General features: G+C 41.9%; 1 long non-coding RNA gene across 1 annotated transcript; it reads right to left on the bottom strand.

The window, feature by feature from the left end:
- Nucleotides 1–793: 793 nt before the first annotated feature.
- LOC126994931 (uncharacterized) lies at nucleotides 794–16,442 on the bottom strand. The gene is made up of 3 exons (XR_007749742.1): nucleotides 15,967–16,442; nucleotides 1,790–1,888; nucleotides 794–934 (listed from the first exon to the last, which is right to left on the bottom strand). It is a non-coding gene; the product is annotated as an uncharacterized LOC126994931 (long non-coding RNA).
- Nucleotides 16,443–17,046: the final 604 nt, after the last annotated feature.

Genomic DNA, 17,046 nt, shown 5'->3' with positions numbered 1-17,046 from the left:
TTGTATGCAAAATTTACCTCCTGTTATATTATGTACCATTAGGGAGAAATTTATTCAATTTGGAGAAATTGCACTTTGTGAAATTAGCTAAATAAGACTATGATACTTCACATTTGGGACAGTAAATCAAACAACCGAGGTAATTTAATACCACATATCACCGTGTGCAGGAGGGAAGGGCGTCCACGGCGTTGGGTCTCGTGAGAAAAAGCCTCTCCGAATGAGACTCCAGGTAACATGTGACGAAAGAAATGGCTCTCCTAATCAGACTCTGGGGCAGTATACACAAAAGTTCTTAGCATCTCTAAGTGCACTTAACGGAAAGAATCGTTAAGTTTTCTACTTAAATGGCGCTGGGCTTAGCGCTGAAGCTGGAGCACTTAGCGGAAAATTTAAGGCGGGGCCCTTAGCACCGTTAAAATGCATACGTATTGCAACATGGTGGATTACAGCGGGATGAAAGGCATCACCTCCTAATATATCTGCCTCGTCTAGACGAATTGGAGGCGTGTAATGATTTGAAACTCATCCTGAAATATCTGTGGACTGTGCTGACCGTGCTGAGATGAGTGGTTCGGCGAGGCGGACCTTGGAAACACCTACATGGCCATCACGACTGAAGTGGTGTTCGCTGACAGGTAAAATGCAGGTGCAACCTTCACAGACTGACAGAGATTGAGATAACAGACACTGGAGACCTCCAAGCGATGGCTGGTGACCGCCTGCCACCATCCACAGGCTGTCACACAAGGAGCCTGGGAGTAACCTTGCTGGAAGCATGGGTCATGTGTGTGGCTGGCGTTATACAGCCCCCAGCCATCGCCTGGAGGGCATCCAGTGTCTGTTATCACTCACCTTAGGTAGTCTGTGAAGGTCCAGTCATCACTGGTGCACGTGTATCTTACCTGTGATCAACACCGGCAGCCACAGACTCCTGCCCAAGGAACGAACACAGGTGAGCCAATATTTTACCTCGCCAGACTTATCCTTTACAATATTCAACTCTTTAAACCTAACACACCTGTTAATCTTGTGACTGACTTCAACAAACCCATAAACATCAACGGGCTGATTGTTACCGTCTCATCTTCCACCATCTTACTGGGTTAAACTTTTCACTGTACATATGTACATAGTCTCCAGTGTAATGCTCAGCATAGCATAAGATATACACTGTCCATGACTCAACTGGGTCTCCAGGGGACTCCCAACAACATCTGGCCTGCCATCTTCACGCCTTGCCCATCACATCTAACCTGAGCTAAGTACACTTAAATTGATTTCTCGTGTGGTTTCCGGGTGATTAAAGCATCATCGGATTCCCTGTAAGTATTACTGATCCATGGTACTTTGGAAATTAATTTATGTACGGATCTATGCGGTGCATCACATCTGGACCACATAAGTAACACAGTTATGGTTGGTGATAGGGAGTGCTTAGTTTGGTCCTGAGGCATGTCAGTTTATCAGTATCCAATCCATTCATAATTTGTCCTGTGAAGCCAATTTAATTTTTCACACATACGTAATTTGTGTTAAGTAACTTCATATCATTCCTCTCTGTTGTTTCCAGTATAAGCAATTCTGAGCAAAATTTCATATGCTACTTATTAAAAGTAACCCAACTTTGGTTATAACAGCATTCCACTCCTAGAACTTATCTCATACTCCCACATACTCCTAGTTAGGGACCCTAATCAACATCATACAAATTAAACCACTTACATGAAAAGTTTATTACAAAAGAATTCTGGTATATGGCCTTTATACATACTTTAGTCTTGCTTACCTGTGAAAGAAACAGAGGTGTTACAAATGCATCTTGCAAGTCTGATGGAAGAGAGCACTCTGCATGGAGAAGTAAACATTGCTGTGCTGCCATGATGTTCTGAGGAAGAAAATTCATACATATCAAAGAACATCCTTCAAAGACAATAAAGTTACTAAGCTATGGGAGCCACTATATGGTGCTGCTGGACAGATGTCCAACACCAAAACTGTCAGTCCAAATTGCACAGGTTCAAAGCCACATGTAAAACATTAGGTACCAATGAAACTTGTGTTTAACCACTTCACTGAAGTCTCACTCATGAGCCTGGTACAGTGTACAGGGTACCCACGCGTGAGAAATTCATATGTTGAAACTAACTTGAGGAGGCGGTGGCTGAGTGGTTTGTGAGCAAGTCCGATTCGCCATGTTCTGAACAATGTGGGTTTGAATCCATTGCTACCACCTGGGATTTTTCAGTCACTGCCGAATGGCCTAAGACTATCCACTTGCCTGAGCCATTACGGGCTTGGGACAACCACCAGGCCTCTAAAAAAAAGCCTACTGGAGCTAATGGCCGTAAAAAATAAATAAATATACAACTAAATATAATAAAACCAATACTTTTATAAAAAAAATCATTCATTATTGCATTGTATATCATTTGAAAGTTTATCTACCATTTTTCTATATTTTTATTGATGTATACACCTATCCTTCATATATCGCACCTAATTGGGGCCAAGAAGCCCACGTGCTATAGAAAATTGTGATAGCCAAACAATAGAATTAATGGGAATTATTTTAATTAAATCCTAGATGTTCCGTATAGAGCCGTGAGCAAAAGTAACTGTTCACACATCACAACAAGGTTACTTTGTTTACATTTGGCTCTGGAGGACCAACACGTGGAGGCAAAGCTGGAGAAGGCTACATTTCAAGGTTACTCTACCTATTATTACCAGCTACTGGAGGATGCAGCAAGGAGATATAAGGAAAATATATCTGTATTGAAAAATATATACCCATATACATTGGAAAATATCCATTTTGGCAATGATACATTTAGGTGACCTCGTGTATCCTACATGGATATAGTCGATTAGTAAGTGTTCACCACCAGTTTTATCACTCAGGAGGAAATGAGGACAAGGAAAAGCCTCATTTATTTTTTATTGATGGGATGGGGCAAGAAGTGCTGTCTGCTTCAGTAAATGGCAAAGCCCTGCTACTGGGCAAGGCACATCTTTATTATCCTGTGTGTGTGTGTGTATTAACCTAGTTGTATTGACCTACAGTACCCTCTCGAGTTTCGCGCTCGCTTCGTTCCGAAGGTTTAGCACTAAACTCGAGGATCGCGAAACTCGAGGTATTGGAAACACTAAAAAAGCGCTTATCTGTTCTGTCCCATGGATTTTTATTTTTTTATTTTTTTTCATGTGGGCTGTGGCGCCGGTAGACTATCCATCTGGGCCTGATGGTTTGCCCTGAGCCCGTCATGGCGCAGGCAACTGTTTATGGTGGCGCCATTATAACTGGCTCATGCTGCCCCCCGAAGCTCACTTTTTTTTCCTCCTTTACTGCCTTGTTATCTCAAAATACGTACCTTGGAAAAAGGAAGAAAACAGGAAGAGGGAACGGGTCGTTTTAAAGCCACAGATGAAGCCTTACGATTGGCTGAGCTCTGAAAACACGCTTGTGATTCGCTGGGAGTCTGATGACATTATCGCTGGCGCTCAGCGGTCCTCGCTGCCTTGGGGCAGTGTCACTGGCCGTTTTCTTCTAACCGTTGTGGCTACTGGTCGAGTTGTCGGTTGCCCGTAGCCTGCTGGTGTCACACTGGGCATTTTCTTCCAGCACAGCGTTGGCGGCAGCTTGGACAACCGGCAAATCCAACTTTTCCAGGCCAAGATCGGTTGCCCGTATCCACATCCACAACGTAAACAAAGCACTTGCCCTGTATCAACATGGCGTCGTCTGCTAAAGTAAGGGCTGTCACAGCTTGTGCTGCCATTACCCAAGTTATGGACTTGTTGCTGCAGTTAAATGGCAGGAAGAAGCTGTTGTGGGTGTGGTGTGTCTGTGGGTCCTCCGTGCCAGTTCTCATTGTCACCATTGTGCGTGAGCGGCCAACCCACCCATCTTGACTCCGACCACATAAACACGTGGATCGAGTAACAATTAACAAAGACACACACACACACACACGCACACATCAGACTCATCATGAACCATGGCAGATATTTCTCACAAACAAAAATGGCTATGCCATTTCCTAGTGTGTGTTAATTAGAACTTATTTGGTGAGTGGTTCATACAAACCAAACATACCCAGTGGCAAGAAGAGAGCAGTGTTAAAGACGACTGCTCTCTTCTTGCCAAGAGCTAGGTTTGGTTCATGTGAGCCACTCACCAAATACAATTCTAACACTCAAGAAATGGTGAAGTCATTATTGTTTGTCAGAAACATCTGCAATGCTTCCTAATGAGTCTGTGTGTGTGTGTGTGTGTGTGTGTGTGTTGTTATTCGATCCATGTGTTTATGTGGTTGAGTCAAGATGGGTGGGTTGGCCGCGCACGCGCAGTGGTGACAATGAGAACTGGCATGGAGGAACCACAGGCACGCCACACCCACAACTGTTTCTTCCTTCCATTTAACTGCAGCAACAAGTCCATAACTTGGGTTATGGCAGCACAAGCCGCGACAGCCCTTACTTTAGCAGACGACGCCATGTTGATACAGGGCAAGTTCTTTGTTTACGTTGTGGATGTGGATACAGGCAACCGACCTTGGCCGTGTGTGACACACACCAGGAAAAGTTGGAGTTGCTGGTTGCCCTAGGTGGCGCCAATGCGGCGGGAAGAAAAAAGCACTGGGTGACACCAGCTTACGGATAACCGTGAACTCGCTCCCAGTTGGGCGCACAGGCGTTGCCCGTAGCCCCAACGGTTGGACGAAAACGGCCATTGTGACACTGCCTTCAGGCAGTGAAGCCGCTGATAGGGTGGGCATCGGCGATGACGTCATCGGACTCCCAGCGAATCACAAGCGTGTTTTCAGAACTGTCAGCCAATCGTAAGGCAGCCGCCTTCAACTGCGGCTTCAACACGACCTGTTTTCTTTTCCCCTTTTCCCCTGCCGGGTGTTGCCATACCGCCCACACTTATCATATACCTCTCAAAGTGTGTATATCTCATCATTTTATAAAGAAATGGGCTTCCTCTACTCGCAAAGTTATATTTCAAGTTGAAATACGCGATTTATAGGCATTTATACGCAAATATGATAATACTGTTAGCATTTACTACACAGGGCCTGAGCTAAGCTCGGATAGTCTTGTCCCCATGTCAATATCTATCCAACCTCTCCTTCATTTGATGGACACTCCTCGCCTCCACAATCTCCTCCCTTAGACCGTTCCACTCATCTACACTTCTGTATAGGAAACTGTATATACTTCTTTTTATCCTTCAGACATGTTCCCTTTTTTAGCTTTTTACTGTGACCTCTCAACCCCCTATATGTGAGTGTATTTACCTATTTATAGTATTCAGGGCCTGAGCTCAAGCTCAGACAGTCCTGTCTCCCAATCTATATTTGTCCAGCTTTTCTTTCAATACATGGACAACGCCTGCAGGGATTACTTACAAGAGGGTAGCCTACTAATTTTGAGATGCTGACTGCTTATTTCTGGACAAAATATGATGCTGCTTTTTTATGGAGATAGTATTTTTCTCTGGAAATCACAAAATCATTGACTTTTCGTTGCCTCCGACTATTAACAATTAACTTTCGCAGTATTAAAAATAAAATAGCCCAGTTACACCATCTAATCACTACACACAACCCCGACATAATAGTAGGGACTGAGACTTGGTTGACTCCTGACATAGACAGTAGTGAGATTTTCCCTCCCCCTTTTAGTATGACCGTTTACCGTAAAGACTGCCCAACAGACCTCGGCAAAGGTGGCAGTGTTATCATCGCCACCAAGCAGGGTCTTTGTGTTAAGTAGAGGCCTGACCTTGACACAGACTGCAAAATCATCTGGGTCCAGTTACAAACCTTCAACTGTAAATCTCTTCTTATTGCTGCTTTCTACAGACTGCCTTCTACCAATACAGACTATTTACACAATCTTCAAATTTCTCTTTCACACATACAGTTAGACAAACATCTGGATCACAGGTGATTTCAACCTCCCCGACATCGACGAGACTGCAATTTCCCCTTTAGATCCTCCCGATGCTGACGCCCCCAACCCCATTATTCCCCACACAAACAGACGCCAACTACACGACACATTCGTTGACATCATTCAAACATTTTCACTCTCACAAACAGTACTCCAGCCAACATGAACACATACTGTACCACTCCCCGCTGGCCACAGTGTCCCTTTGACCATAGCTAGGACACACACTTGACCTTTTTCTCACCAACAACATTCTTAACATAACAAACACTCAGGTTGTTCCAGGACTTAGTGACCACGACATACTCATCTTTGACGCTGACCTCTGACCGATTAGACATAAACAGAGACCCAGACAGATATTCCTTTATTCAAGGTCTGACTTAGACATGATCAAACAAGACCTAACTGCCTTCAGCACTGACTTTTTTATGACAGACCCACACACAAGACCTTCTTCCGCCAAGTGGAACAACCTGAAACACACCATACATAACTCTATGAACAGACACATAACACAAAACACTTTCTAGTAGGTACACACTTCCCTGGTTTTCCAGGGATCTACGCAGACAACATCGCAAGAAACAAAGACTCTACAGACGCGCGCAGACATACAACACAACAGATAATTGATTGGACTGCCTACAAAAAACACCAAAACACATTTGCCAAAATCATAAAAGTAGCGGAACGCAAACACATAGCAACTTACCTCACATACAACTTATGAAATAAGAAAAGAAACTTTTTCAGATTCTTTAAGACACGCAAACATGACACTAACACGATTACATCACTTAAAGACAACACTAACACATTAGTAACCAGCCCACAACACAAAGCACAAATACTCAACACACAGTTCCAATCGGTATACACACAAGAACACAACCTGACACCAAACATGCCACACATCACAACACATCACGACTAACGGAGTACAGAAATTACTGAAAGGACTTGACTCAACTAAATCCACTGGCCCCGACAACATTCCCGCCTTCATCCTTAAAACCTTTGCCCCCGTCCTTGCCCCCATCCTTCAGGTAATATTCACCCAATCACTATCATCCACCTCATTACCCTCTGACTGGCTTTTGGCAAACATTAATCCTTTATATAAGACAGGTGACCGGACTGACCCAGCCAATTATCGCCCCATCTCACTAACATCGATTCCATGTAAAATTTTTGAACATATAATAATGTGGCAGTAGATGGAAGGCTTAGAAAAAAAAATTGTGATCTGAAGGTAGTAAGATGGATGTGACCATCTTTCAGTGCTGGCAAAGTTAAAGCTGAAAGAAAAGTGGGTGTTTGAAAAGAAAGGTGAAGTAAAAATGGAAATACTGATGATAGAAAAGTTACAGGAAAAAGAAATAAAAGATGAGTATAACCGTGAAATGGCAGAGGCCTTAAGTGAAAAATGGGAAAGTGTAAAAGATGATACAAATACTGAAAAAGTTTTTGGAACATTTAAAGAAATAATGGTAACTACAACAAAAAAAAGTGTTAAGGATGAAAGTGGTGAGAGATGGAAAAAGAAAAGGAAATTCATGGTGGACAGAAGAGATAAGGAGGATAGTAAAAGAGAAAAGGGGAATTTTTAAGAAAACTCAAGAAAGAAGTGTGGCTGAACAAGTAAAAAGGGAAAGGAAAAAGAAATATAGAGAATGCAAAATGAAACTGAAACAAGCAATAAAAGAAAGTAAGAAGAAAGTTGATGAAGACTTTGGAAAAAGACTAAGTGAAAAATATAGAGGGAACAGGAAATCATATTGGAAAGAAGTAAAAAACGAAAGAAATGCAGAAAATATCTCCTCAAGTAAAATAAATGAAGTTAAGGATGAGAATGGAAAGATGTTGAAAGACAGGGAAGCTGTGAAAGAGAGATGGAGAGAATATTTCAAAAACTTAATGAATTTTGAGAATGGACGTCCAGCAGCAGTTTTGAGCAGAGGTAGAGGAGGAGTGTATAAAGAAAGAAGTATAACATAGGAAGAAGTAAATCAGTCAATAAAAAGATTAAAAAAATGGAAATGCAGCAGGAATTGATGGAATCACAGCAGAAATGTTGAAGTGTGGAGGAGATGTAGTTGTTAGATGGATGGTCAAGATATGTGAAGTAGCATGGGAGGGGAGGGGGGGGGGGGCGCCAGCAGACTGGACGAAAGCCATCATTGTCCCAGTTTACAAGGGGAAGGGCAGGAGGGGGAATGTGGGAGCTATAGAGGTATAAGTCTCCTGAGTATACCCGGAAAGGTACTATATGGAAAAGTCATAATAGAGAGGGTGCAAAAACTTACAGAAGAGAAAATCTGTGAAGAACAAGGAGGCTTCAGGAAGGGAAGGGGATGTGTGGATCAGATATTTGCCTTCAGGATGGTAGTAGAAAAAAATAATAGCAAAAGGAAAGAAACTATACGCTGTCTTCATGGATTTGGAAAAAGCTTATGACAGAGTCGATTGGATTGCATTGTGGGATATTTTAAAGATTTGTGGTGTGGGAGGAAAACTGCTTAGTGCAATAAAGTCTTCCTATGAGGATGCATCTGCATGTGTCAAAATTACTGGAGAAACAAGTGAACATTTTTGAGATAAAAGTGGGCTTAAGACAAGGGTGCGTCATGTCACCATGGTTATTCAATATTTATTTGGATGGCGTTATTAGAGAAATTAAGGGCAAAGTTGGAGAAGTTGGAGTAAGACTGTTCGATGAGGGAAGGAAGTGGGTACTGAACTCGATACTGTCTGCTGATGACACGGTGCTCATTGCAGAAAATGAAAGTGACCTACAAAATTTGGTCAGTGTTTTTGATAGTGTCTGTGACAGGAGAAAGCTGAAAGTAAATGTCAACAAAAGTACAGTGATGGTTTGTGAGCAAAGTAGAAGTGAGGTTGTAGATTTTGTATGCCCATATAGAGTGGGAATTGAATGTGAAAAAGCATGCAAAATAATTTTGAATGGTGAAGAAATGGAGGAGGTCAATGAGTTTAAGTACCTTGGATCAGTTATGTGTAAGCATGGTGGTATGGAGGGAGATGTAAGAGAAAGGGCATTGCAAGGAAGAAGGGTGGTTGGGTCCTTGAGATGAATCATGAATGGCAGAAGTGTGAGCATGGAGGTAAAGAGGGATTTGAGAAATACAATAATAGTACCAACCCTCACATATGCAAGTGAAACGTGGGCCTGGAATGACAGTCAGAGGTCTAGAGTGCAGGCAGTGGAAATGAGTTATTTGAGGAGTGCTTGTGGTGCGAGTAGAATGGATGGAATGAGTAATGAAAGTGTGTACGAGCGTTTTGGAATGTGTCACAGGAAGAAGTGTGGAGTGGTGGAAGAAGTGAACCGACAGACTTTCAAGTGGTTTGGCCACATGGAGCGAATGGAGGAGAGTAAGATGACCAGAAGGGTGTATGTGAGTGAGATAGAGGGAGGGAATGCTAGAGGACGACCTCCAGTGAAATGGAGGGATAGGGTGCAGGTACGTTAGGGAGAGGGGGGAAAGATCTTTGAGAAACTTTGAGCAGGCAAGGAGGGAGTGTCTGGATAGAGAAAGTTGGAAGCTCTTCTGCCGTGGCCATCCCCTGGTGGGAGCTCCTAGGAGCAGGCGTCGATGAAATGATGATGTATAATACACAAACACATAATGAATCACCTTGACACAAACAACATCCTTACTGACTCACAACACGGCTTTCGACCCAAACGCTGATGTGAATCGTAACTCATTACTATATTTTACGACATTACGAGGCTACTTGACCGAAGTGACATCAAACAAGTTGACGCTATTATTTTAGATTTTGCCAAAGCCATCAACAAAGTCTCACACAAAAGACTGACATTAAAATTGAAATACTACGGTATTTCAGGACCTATTCTACACTGGATCACTGCATTTCTTACTAACCAGACTCAACGTGTTCTTCTTGACGGATCTTCATCTGACACTGTCCCTGTTTCTTCAGGTGTCCCACAAGGCACCGTTCTAGGCCCCCTTCTTTTCCTCCTGTACATTAACGATCTTCCACTCTCAACGCCTAACTCTTCCACTAGACTATTTGCCTCCAGCGGTGGGGCGCACTTGGCAAATGCACTTCTGACCAGATAAATGCAAACTATTAAGCTTCACCAGAGCTCACAACCCCATCCATCACATTTACACTCTCCATAATTCAGAACTAGAATCAGTCCACACACACAAGTATCTTTGTGTCCACCTCTCCACTAACCTTAAGTTCAACACCCACATAGACCGCATCACAGCCACAGCCAACCGAGCTCTGGGGTTCCTGAGGAGGAATTTACATAACTGCACACCTGACATAAAACACATAGCTTATGACAAACTTGTGAGACCAACACTGAATACTGCTCCACGGTGTGGGATCCTTCTACACACACAGAAACATTCATAGGTTAGAACAAATCAACACCAAGGCGGCTAGGTTCATTACAAACAATTACACTCGAACGCCTGGCATCACAACACGGATCAAACAACAAATAATCATGGAACCTCTTCACTTACGCAGACAAGCACACAGACTTACACTTATGTACAAGATCACAAACACTCACACCGACATTGATCCACATACATACTTACACAACGTCAACAGTCAACGTACTCGTAACACACATCCATAAATACCAAACATGTCACACTAACACTGACGCATACAAGCACTCATACTTTCCACGCACCATACGTGACTGGAACAGCCTCCCTCACCAGACTGCGGTACAATAGACTCATTCAGAAAACAAATACACACTCACTTGTCACCACAACACACCAACACTAACAATTATACTAGATTCACTTCCCTCCCCTGCACACCCAGCTCCCCTGTCCCCCCAACAGCCAACACAAATATGCGTGTTATGCACCTGAATGGGTGAGCTGCGCATTATGAATCAAGATGAAGATAAAGATTTTGTGGATTGACGCTTTTAAGAGAATATGGATAGTCCCAGATCTAACGAAGAAAGAAAGAGAACTAGACAGAGAACTTAGAAGGGAGCTGCAAGAAAAGAGGGATGCCGGTGAGGAAGGATGGTTTATCAGAAGGAATAAACTACACAGGAGTTTTTTGTAAATAAGAAATGCAGTGCTAAGCTAGAAATAAGTTTGCTCAATGTGCAAGGACTTACACAGGTGAAACAATGTGAGATAGAAAAACTAGTATCGGAAAACACAATTTTGTGCCTTACAGAAACACAAAAATATGAAAGTTAACGCTTTGGATGATTTAAAGTACATACACTCAAACAGAGATGAGAAAGACAAGACAGGAGGTGGTTTATGTGTTATGCATAGAAAAAATGACTTTTTAGTTACAGAAAAAGTGAATACCAAGCACAGTGATATATTGCATGTGAAATGTGTAGTGGAAAAACACAGTTTTAGTTTCTTACGTGTGTACATGTCTAGCAGTGACCAAGCAAGGAATAGAGTTATCGAAGTTGAGATAAACAACATATTAGATAAAATTGAAGAAGAACCATATATACCAGAGAACCTAAATTCCTTTTGGAATACAGTTTACAGACAAGGAGAAAATAAAATATACGAAGTATGGAACGAAAACACCAGAAGAATATATGAACAAACTCGAGAGAGAGATGGAGGAAGAACAGCACAACCTGTTAGAAGGCGAAAAAGGGAATCCAATCAACTTAAGGACAAAAATAACACAGAGAGAACATTTAGATATAGCCTACCAGTGTAATATACAAGGACCTAGACCAATGAAGAAAGATAGAGTAACAGTGACGAAGGAAGACGTGCAGACACAACTTAAAAGAACAAAGAAAGGTAAAGCATTGGGGCAGATAAATTGAAACCAGACCTGTATAAGGCACTAAGCCCAAGTGAAATATGTGTCGACAAACTTGTGGAATGTTTAAACAAAATTATTACGGAAGAGAATATAAAAGAAAGTTGGAAAAAGACTAACACTACCCTAATACCCAAGAAGAACAAACCTACAGCAGCCGATTTAAGACCAATAGCACTGGCCAATTCATCATATAAACTATTTATGGGCATTGTGAGGCAAAAGATTGAAGATCATTTTAGAGAAGTTGGACTAAGGAGTGATCTGCAGGCAGGCTTCACAGAGGAAAGAAGAGTCACAGACAACTTATACATATTAAAGTACTGTATCTCTGAAACATACAAAACAAAAACACACTAATAGTAACATCATTGGACTTCAAGAAAGCTTTTGATTCAATTGACGGAGGAAATTTAATAAAGACACTTATGAACAACAAAATAGACTCAAGGCTGATAAATATCATAGCACATATATATCATAATGATCGAACACATTTACATTTGAACAATGAAAAACAGTCAACAATCAACATAACAAATGCAGTACGACAAGGGTGTAATGGTTCCACAATCCTTTTTCTGCTAATAACATACGAAATTGTTATAGTAGTTGTAGTTATATCAGTGTATTATTATTATTATTATATGTCACCATGGATTAGGAATGCATGTATCAGTGGAAAATACCCACTTCAGATAGATCACGCCACCGTCTGTAGGAATGTCACTTGTCAGTGTTGATCGTACGTTCGTCTCAGTATGTGTAACAAGCATTTCGTCAACTTAGAGGTCACCTTGACGTACGTGACCGGTTGTAACTTCATTATTTTCCAAGCCTCTAATCTGGACTCCTTCCCGAGAGCCCGACTCACTCAGACCTACAGTCTCGGCTCTCTCCAACGCCCCTGTACTTAGGTTAAGAATATATTCACCTAAAGCAGCGGAGTGTTTTCCTTCACGCCTTGTTCGTCCCCTCAAGACCCTGTCTGAGCTACACACAACCAAGACCGGCAGCCGTTACAAAATCATACAGAAACTAGGAGACGAACAAATTGGATTAAAAAATGATAAGTTAAATATTCCTATTTTATATTATGCTGACGATGGACTACTACTGTCAAGAACAATAGATGAAGCAAAGTACAGCATCAACCTTATACAGAACATAGCTATGCAATGTGGGCTCCAAACAAACAAAGAAAAAAGTAATATTAATATATAATCAACAAGAACAACCAGAAACAATTGCAGGCATTAGTACCTACATGTAATAAAATAAAGTATCTTGGAATAACAATAGAAAACAAGAAGGACTGCTTTAAGGAACATAAGAGAAAATGAACAAAGCCAATCAACTAGCAAACATGGCATATAGCATCACGGAAAGGAGTTGTAACAGGTTGTTAGTTGGAAAAGGATACTGGAAAGGCGTCGGATTGGCTACCATAGCATATGGAGCAGAAATACTTTACTACACGAAAAAAGAACTAGACAAACTCCAGTGCACAGAAAACAAAGTTTACAGATGCATTTTACAGGTCCCAACATATACAGCAAGCTGCGTCTTGAGATCAGAAGTAGGAGCAACATCAACAGTAGCCCGAGATGCAAAAATAAAATCATGTTTACTAAACACATACTAAAAGAGAATAGAAATGAGTTGATGAAAGAGATCTTCATGCAGGAATATGAGAAGGGAAAGACTACATGGATAAAGAACCTGAAAGTATGCAAAACATGAACTTGACACTTAGAGAAATAAAAGATGTAAAGAAGGAAAGTATTCTAACAAAAATCAAAGAATGGGATACATCAAGGTGGAGAAGGGAAGCAGAACAGAAACCTACACTAAGTATATACAGAAAATACAAGAGTAATATAGAAGAAGAAAGCTGGATAGACAACATGAAGAATCAAGATTAATGATGAGAGCAAAAACCAACACGCTAAGTTTAAACTGGAGAAATGGCTACCAAGGAAAGAGTGAGCGATGTCCATATGATGAATGTGACAAGGAAACATTAGAAAATTTTCTTTTAGAATGAACAGGATATGAAGATATAAGAAACAAATTTAACTTACAGCTAACTTCTCACAACACAGAAAAAATAATAGCAGAAACACTAATTTTTGGTGAACAATGAAGCAAAGATATACAAGAAAGAAAAGAATATATTAAAATTATCTGGAAAACAAAACACGATTAATCTAGCTAACAACTGCTTCTGATATACCGAAAAAATAGCATGGGTACTGCATAGGATACTTCTTTTGCTTCACATTTGCGAAGGTTTTAGTTCCCGGTCGTACCAATTTACTGCGTAGACGGCTTGATTATTTGGGGGTGCCTGGAAAATTTCTAAGTCCAGTGTTGTTGTATGACACGAGGGCTCTGTGGGCAGACTGAGCCTCTTTGCTGCCTTATACTACACCACAGAAACTAGTTCCTAAGTCAGTAATATCCAAAAACGCGCCTGGATTATAACGATTTCGGACAAAAAAACGGTCTTTTAAGAGTTTTACGTTATTTTTTTCTCTATATTAAAGCAACTAATGCTGCAGCTATTTGTATTTTCTAATTTTAAAGGAATACATTCGTAAAATGTTACTACGCGAGGGTGTTTCAGTGGCGGCACCTAACCGGGGTTCCTGAAGTCAGTTGTTTTCAAGCCGCCATAATGGATGGAAGGCCCGACACTCACTCCCTCAAAATATCCATCTACTTTACCTTTCAGTGAGTGTTAACTGAGTATTTAACCTCTTTATTGGTGTGCATGTAGGTTAACAAAAGGACCGATTACTATCCCAATACCGGGTCCAACAAAGACACGGGCGTGTCACGTGTCACATAGGGTGTGACAAGCACGTGTCAGAAAACAAACGGATATTGTTCAATGTGCGATTACACGCCTGACACTCGTCAACAGACCCGCTGCGGCGGCTGCTACGTTATATAGGAATAAATTACAAGAGTATGCGTTAGGGAGTTTCCTTTCTTTAGAGACTAGGGATTTTTCCCGATTTTGGGGATTTTTGTAGGGACATTTTGAAAGCCCATTTTTCAGTGATTTGGCCGTCCACCACCAAAACCACTTTTCCCTACAGGGATTAATCGAGCTAACGACCACCAAAACCACAGTTCCCTAAAGGGGTTAATTGAGCTAACGCCGCCGCCGCAAAATAACTCGCATTCATTACCTACCATATGAAACATCACTAGGTCTTCATATATTTTTTTTACAAACGTTTGGTTAGCGACGTGCGCTTGGTTAGCGATGGAACGCTTGGTTAGCGACGATGCACGCTTGGTTAGCGACGATGCACGCTTGGTTAGCGACGATGCACGCTTGGTTAGCGATGGTACGCTTGGTTAGCGATAATGCGGCTTGGTTAGCGATTAACCCACGCATGTGAGACCAGGTCCACCACGCGTGGTTATTTTTTTTTAGAACACGCAGCCCAACGGTTGCCGTGCTGAGGGCCGGGTATAGCCCGGGCCTGCTCAGCCCGAGTCCCGGATGACCTTGAGTCATGGCTCAGGGCTGTTTCGGGATGGTTAGCGATTAGCTCACGCATGTGAGTATACGGTAGGGATTTTCCTTACTTTCGAGAACAGGGAATTTTCCCTAATTTTGGGATTTTTCTAGGGATATTTTGAAAGCCCATTTTTCAGTGATTTTGGCTTCCCCCCAAACCCCGGTTCCCCACAGTTCCCCAGGCTTGTCTTGGGGGGTAGGGGGGGCTGGGATGGTGGAGGGGGAGAAGTAGTTGTTCTGTAGTTTTACACAAAACACAGAAAAACACAGGAACTGCAGCACAACTAAAGAAACAGCCTAGCAGGAGCCGATGCCAAGGCTTATCCCACGCCTACTACTGAACTGAACTGATCCCGCGGCCACAGCCACAAAATAGCTCGCAGAGAGGTCCAACTTGCTTACCGTTTCTAAATTATTCGTCAATAATCTTTGGCACGTGCGGTATTATGAAAAATTAAATTATGAAACTTCGGTTGCACAGCAGCCTGAATCTACATGTTGTTCGTTGTTTTTGGTCTACAAAAACTTCTGTACTATCAGTTTTAGGCACTTGATACACTAAAGCAATCAATAAATCACGAACACACGCTTTACTTGTTCATTATGTATTATACCTTGGAGGAAGATTTATACTTCTTCGTGGGTGTTTTATGGGGCTAGTTAGGCTGTGGGCCCTTCTTCTTCTTCTTCGTGGGTGTTTTATGGGGCTAGTTAGGCTGTGGGCCCTTCTTCTTCTTCTTCGTGGGTGTTTTATGGGGCTAGTTAGGCTGTGGGCCCACAGCCTCTAGAGCCCCGTCAGTGGTAGTTGTTATCAGGAGTCGTTCCCACAGCCTCTAGAGCCCCGTCAGTGGTAGTTGTTATCAGGAGTCGTTCCCACAGCCTCTAGAGCCCCGTCAGTGGTAGTTGTTATCAGGAGTCGTTCCCACAGCCTCTAGAGCCCCGTCAGTGGTAGTTGTTATCAGGAGTCGTTCCCACAGCCTCTAGAGCCCCGTCAGTGGTAGTTGTTATCAGGAGTCGTTCCCATAACAAACCTCCTTCTTCTTCTTCTTCTTTTGACCTGTCTCGCTTTTCATCGGCTCACCTGTTTGCCTTCAACTCCGTTTTTAATATTTTACTAGAAGTGTGCTTCCTAGTTGTTAGGGTGACGCAACAAATGTTAAATTATGAGGTTTATTCACATTATGTTGATATATAATGGTAGCGAGCGTGTTGAAATTAAGTAACATTATTATTTACAATTCATCACTGCATGTTGGTAATGGTAGCGAGCACTGATATTAATTAACGGTATAGGTCCAACTCGGCCCCTAACCATCTCGGCCCATTCGATGTAACCAACTCCGCTCATCGCCTGTGCCAAGTCGGCCCACTTGTGATAGACAACTCGGCCCATTGCCTGTGCCAACTCGACCCATTTTTGACTCAAATATTATAATGTTTTCGTCCAGTATAGCTTTTGCAACAGCACTGAATTTGTTCGTCAATCTTGCTTCCTTTTCTTCCACATATACACTGAATAAGTTCTTAGTACTTTTCTGTATCTTTACTTTCTTCAAATGTACATTTGAAATGCTGCAGAACACACGCACAGCAATATTACGCAATGGTAGGTGTAAAGGTTTTATTATTCCTTTCCATACATTATTTAATGACTATAATAACTGCATTTAGAAACAATTATAGGACAAATCGTT

The sequence above is a fragment of the Eriocheir sinensis genome, unplaced genomic scaffold, assembly GCF_024679095.1.
Source record: "Eriocheir sinensis breed Jianghai 21 unplaced genomic scaffold, ASM2467909v1 Scaffold926, whole genome shotgun sequence".
NCBI classification, from domain to species: Eukaryota; Metazoa; Arthropoda; class Malacostraca; order Decapoda; family Varunidae; genus Eriocheir; species Eriocheir sinensis.
The sequence above is the reverse complement of the archived record's forward strand: the minus strand, read 5'-3'. Positions and strand labels throughout refer to the sequence as shown.